Here is a 5,971-nt window from a genome sequence, read left to right on the forward strand (position 1 = left end):
CTCAAATTCACCACTAGAACCCATTCTTATGATATAGCTATTAACATCTCTGATAGTTTTCTGAATAGCACAACTGGCAAAATACCACTAGAACCCATTCTTATCATGTAGCTATTAACATCTCTGAGAGTTTTCTGAATAGCACAACTGGCAAAATATTATTTTAGAGCAATAAGAAAAGACACTATTTAATTACAAATCATGTTTATTGAATTATATAGTTAGCTGTTCCAACTGAGATTAATGGAAAGCATGCAATCTCAGACATAGTGTTACATGCTGGAAACAGCACAATAACCGGTCCTTAAGAACTCACAGACAGAGGTGTGTTCCCACCCTTTGACCTCAGACTGGATAATTTCCCTGAGCAGTGGCTGATCTAAGAAACCATGTTTCAGAACGTACTGGCCTCACACAAAATTCACCGTTCCTAACAATTTAAGTTTAGAGTCAGAATGTCTTTGGATACCATGCAGAACTTCCTTTTCCTTGAGCTTCCTTTTCCTGTCTGTAAAATGGGTGTGGCAATTGCTTATTGGTGGAGAGGGGATGTGGAGAGATAGGGGAGTGGAAAGGCTGGGGAGGAGGGCATGGAAATGGACCTTCGGTTTTTTTTTTTCCTCCCTCCTGGAAGGAATAATTTGTTGAGCATAAGAAAACCATGGTAGATAATCAAAGTAGATAATCAAAGCATTATGGTGAGAGGTTCCAGTTTAATTAAAAAAGTTTAAAATAATACTTTTTCTTAGACAAGAAGCAATAATGTAGATCCACTGTCAAATAACAAAACGGTCACTTTTTTTTATTTTGAAGTTGAAATTAGGAAGCTAGAGGACAATAATGAACATTTCTTCTCCTCCAAATTATTACTATAATTAGACTTCTAACCTAAAATTTGAGATAGTGATAACAATTCCTCTGACTAGAATTTGCATTTACTCATGTGGAAAGTATATTAAACAAAGTAAAAATCTTCAGTGCTTATTTTGAGAAAAGCCTGTTTGTCAAGTTGGACCCTAAAACTTTATTTAGCACCAATTTAACTGCTTATCCAAATTCTAATTTGAAAGTTGTGGTGTGAATGAGATGTCGTGGGCATCTGAATATTTGGTCCCCAGTTGGGATACTGCTTGTGTAGGTCTAAAAGATGTGACCTTGGTGGTGGAAGTGTATTGTTGGAGTGGGCTCTGAAGCTTCAAAAGCCACTGGACATTTCCAGTGCATTCTCTGTTCCTGCTTACAGTTAGAGTTGTGAGTTCTTAGCTTCCAGCCCCAGCCACTATGCCTGCCCCCTTCTGTCCCCGACATTGTGAAGTCTAAGCCACTGGAACCATAAACTCTTTCTTCTATGCGTTGCTTTGGTCAAAGCATTCATCACAGCAATAGAAAAATAATGAATATGGAAGTCAAGTGTGATATGGAGCAAAAGGAAAAACCGTGTGAGGAATGGAAACCTCTGAATTAATAATTCTGCTTTTCCCCTTGGGAAGGGAATTTACACATTGCTCTGGGAAAGCTTACCAAAAGCAATATTGTACATTTCTTAAACACCATGGGGTCTATTAGGGATTCTATCCTTCCTGTAGAGTTTTACCATCATTAGTCAATAAATTTCAATACAATAGAGTCTCTAAAAATCATTGTGAAAAGATCAGGAAGGTTTTATGCTGTCTTGCCTTCTGAGATAAATTGCTTGCCATAAGGACAAAAATCTCTCTCTCCTAGTCCTGACGTTACAAATTAAACCATCTGGGTTTTGGTTTAAGTCTAGGAACTTCATTAACATGGTGAGACATTAAAGAATTGCCCAAGGTAAAAAGTCCTATTACCAATGATTCATTGCAATTAACTCATTTGATGGACTGCTACTCCCCTGCCCCTAGGTGAGAGAAAGAAGTGAAGCCTGCAAATGAAGAGGACCTTGGGGATCATCTTTTCACAGCAGAAAAATCTTGGTATCTTTTTTGCTAGTTCAGCATGATGAAGACTGACTATTATTTATAATACCATCATTTCTTCTTGTACTGGTGGAAAAGGAAATGTTTTAGGTTTGCTTTTGTCTGGTACATCTAGAGTCAACAGCCTCTTGTGTATGCAATCCTAACTATAGTAAAGAACAGTGTCAATATTTAGTTACTTTCCTCCATGTGTAAATAAAAGAACTCGTAATCCTCTATTTGAAAAACATTTTTTTCCTTCCTATTCTGCTTGAGAGGCTAATTGTCAAAGTCTGTTTCTTCTGGTGTTCTTTGAGACTTTTTTTTCTCTAAGTATTCACATTTGAAATGTTATTTGGGGGACTGAAAAAATATTTCTTCTGTTTGCTTTCCAAATAATGGAACTGACTCAGAAAAAAAGAGTACTGGCATTAGCTGGAAACTCTGCGAAGTTACAAAATCAGACATGATTTGTACAGCCTTGAAGTTTAGAGTTGCTTCTGGAAATGCATACAGCGTACCTGCCAACTCAGATAAACGGAGGCTTGTTAACGTCACAGCTGGTGGAATATCCTCAGTGTATGAAGACAGAGAAAAGAAAGGAGGCCAGTGACAGCCAGTTGGGCTGTTCTATAGTCATCATTCAAGATCTGCTCCTTTGTGGTAAGATATTTCCTTGCAGGATTGGTAGGCAAGAGCCTTTGATAAACTACAACACTGGTCCATTGTCTAATAGCAGCACTTCAAAAATAAGCAATTCTTGTATTTTTGGAAACTCTTGAAGACTTTAGAACAGGAGGTTGTTGGTTCTGTGGAAAGAGCTGGCCAGAGTAGTAAGAGCATGGGAAAGAGAGAGGCCAGTTTCCACTGTACCGTCACCTGACTGTGTGACTTGATCAAACAGGCCTGTTCCCATCTCTTGGTAGAAGGAAGGATTGTTTCCCTGCAAAGGAAGAGCAGGCAGAGTGAAATGCTTTGCAGAGGGTTGTCCCTGACATTTCTGGGTTTTTTTGTTTGTTTGTTTTTTGTTTTTGTTTTTGTGCATAAGGAGATAGCTTCAAGGGCAAATTCAAAATTGCTTTCTCGTTCTTGTTCTGTGACTGTAGCTTGAGCTGTCTTAGGTGAATGAATGGTAGGGAACAAAGTTCATGCCACACTCTGGAACTCCACCCATCCTGACTGGCACTTAGCTTTTTAATTCTTGAAAGCATATCTGTGAACTCATTCACAACAGTTTCTTTGACTTGTTTTCAAGTATAAAACAACCCCAGAAGCCCAATTTCTTCTGCTCTATTGAGCCTTAAGCCCTGGTTCACTCTCTTCTTTCTTTTTAGAGTGAGGCATATTGTCCTTTAAAATGTAGTCTGAGATCCACTCTGATTCACTGGACACTGCTGTGAATGAGAGCCTGTTTATCTCCTTCCCTTATTCCCAAACAGTCAAACAACCACCACACGGTCTTTCTGATTTGGGAGAACCCTAGACAAGATATGAACTAGACACCCTTTTCATGCTTCATGTTACCACCAAGCCTCTTGTCCATGCCCTCACCAACACGTTCCTTGACAGAAAGCAAGTACATTGGGATTCTATTGAAATGGAGTTACTCTCTTGACAAGTGCAGAAATAGGGTTAGCTGCCTAACTTGGGGGGTGGGGGGTGGGAATTGGAGACTCAAGTTGTTCATGATGTCTTTAGGTTAGAAAACATTGTAAGAGAAAAAGGTAAATAATCCAAGTAATGAAAGATTATATTCAAAGACTCTTCTAGAAATTTTTCCTACACATGAACTCAAAATTTTATTTTTTTCTCTTTCTTGAAAAGTAAGCCCACATTCTGCACATTATTTCTATTTCTGTTTCAGAGTGTATAAATGTACACCACATTCACACGTTCACATCCATTCTCTCTTCCAGAAACAACCTTATTCAAGCCATCCATTTTCATTTTCTGTTTTGTGGTTAAATATTATATTGCTTTATTATGCTGAAATTGTTGAGTTGCTCTCCAGCTGATGAGCATTTTAACTTTACTTTTTGAAGTAGGTAAGTTAGAAGGTAAAGGCATTTTTTTTTTGCCAAAAAAATGCAACTTTGTAGCAAGTCTGCTTTATAAGAATGACTTTGGTAGAAAGTGTGTCTTCTATATTACTTAATAACTAGAGGTTATTCTTTGAAGGCGACTCTTGTCCATGCTGTAAAATCAAGATCATATCTGGTGCAATTTCATTCATTTCCTATGTTTCTGGTTCAATTGTTGAGAACTCTCATGTTTCAATATAGAGGAGAAAAATGAGCTGAGTCAGATTCAGGATAATGGGAGTAGCCAAATTGCCTTTCACTCATTAACATTACTTCAAGGATGGTTATCATCGTTAACATTTTACAAGTCTGTTTCAAGCTGGCAAGAATACAGACCAGAGCTGAGAAACCATAAGAAACCTAACCCAAGCAATGGACTGACAAGATGACTCAGTGGTTAAAGGTTCTTGCTGCCAATCCCTCGAACCCACATGAGAGACAGAACTGACTCCCATGAGTTGTCCTCTGACCTTCACATGTATGGCGGCCCTTGCCCATCTGTGCATGTCCATGCATGAGCCTGCATACCCTCAAATAATAAACGAAGGCAGTTCACTTCTGGAGATTAGAAAAATGAACCATTATGATGATCAGTGTTGCGATGCTCCAAGTGAACTGAAACAGTAAGAATTACATTGTCATTAATTTGTATCCTGAAAGTGGCTGAGTGGAAGCCCTCCTAGGATGCTTCTCAGGATGAGCAGAACTCCAGTTTTATGCAGCCTGATTCTCTAATCGCGAGTGCCTCTTCAGTAATTCCAGGACGATGGGATTTGCTGTGCAGTGAGTGATAGCAGTGACCACATTTCTCCTGTGAGCTGGAGCTAAGGTTCACTCTCACCTTGCTCCAGCTCAGAAAGATGCACAGTGGACGTCAATCGTCATCACCATGCAGGTTGTCTGCAGCCGTAATTAGGAAATAATAGACAGCGGCAGCCCTGAGAGGCAGGCTGTGTGATGTCATGCATTTGGGATTGTCGTGGGAAACCATCCCCCCAAAATTGTGCAACAGCTTATGTGGCATGAACCCAAAGTGCCCTGAGATCTTGGAGCCCAAACACATTTCCCTGGTAAAATGTTCCCAGTCTTTTTGAATGTACCTTGTTTGTCTGAGCAACATGTACTTAAGTTTCTGGATGCGCACAGGGTTCTTCCTGATCATCTCTCAGTTTTCTGGGAGCTTTCCAGCTTGGCTTACCTTGTCACGCTTAGTTCATGCTGTTTCCTTGGCATTTGATGTAATTTTCTGTTGACAGTTCCAGTACATCAGGAGATCACTGTTAGACAGGAAAACACACCATTTATGTCTGATCACTGATTTACCGCTTTGTGGCTTCATTGCTTATCACTATTTATCTTGTGCATTATTGTGCAATAGAAAGTGGTGGACGTTAGTCCCATTTCAGGAGAACACAGTATTTCTCCGAATACCCACTGTGTTCCAGGCAGAGCTACCAAAGCACTTTCTTGTGTTAGCCTCAAAGCATACTTGCAAGGTATTATTGTTTCTACCTTAAAATGAAAAAATCTGAAATTTGTATTGTATAATTGGATAATGTTACACAGTTCAAAAAATGATAGAACCTAGATAGGAACAAAACTTGGCCTATTTCTCATGAAGTCTGCCTGTCTGTCTGTCTGTCTGTCTGTCTGTTGTTGTTGTCTTTTTTTTCCCGTAGTAGAGTACATGTGTGTGTTTACAAGGCAGAGGTTGATGTCCAGTGTCTTCCAACCTCTTCCTTTTTAAAAATATATCCTTTCTCGGGGCTGGTGAGATGGCTCAGTGGGTAAGAGCACCTGACTGCTCTTCCAAAGGTCCCGAGTTCAAATCCCAGCAACCACATGGTGGCTCACAACCATCTGTAACAAGATCTGACGCCCTCTTCTGGAGTGTCTGAGGACAGCTACAGTGTACTTACATATAATAAATAAAAAAAAATGGAGGGACTTTGT

The 5,971-nt window shown here is 39.5% G+C and overlaps 1 long non-coding RNA gene across 1 annotated transcript in view; it reads right to left on the minus strand.

Moving 5' to 3' along the window:
- Positions 1-309: 309 nt before the first annotated feature.
- The window catches only part of LOC115064012, a 21,458-nt gene continuing 15,796 nt past the window's right edge, over positions 310-5,971 (minus strand). Inside the window, exons 3-4 of the long non-coding RNA XR_003843850.1 lie at positions 5,217-5,295; positions 310-2,880 (exon numbers count right to left, since the gene is read on the minus strand). This is a non-coding gene — a long non-coding RNA (uncharacterized LOC115064012). The remainder of the gene's footprint in view (positions 2,881-5,216; positions 5,296-5,971) is intronic.

This window comes from Mus pahari, chromosome 5 (genome assembly GCF_900095145.1).
Source record: "Mus pahari chromosome 5, PAHARI_EIJ_v1.1, whole genome shotgun sequence".
NCBI lineage: Eukaryota > Metazoa > Chordata > Mammalia > Rodentia > Muridae > Mus > Mus pahari.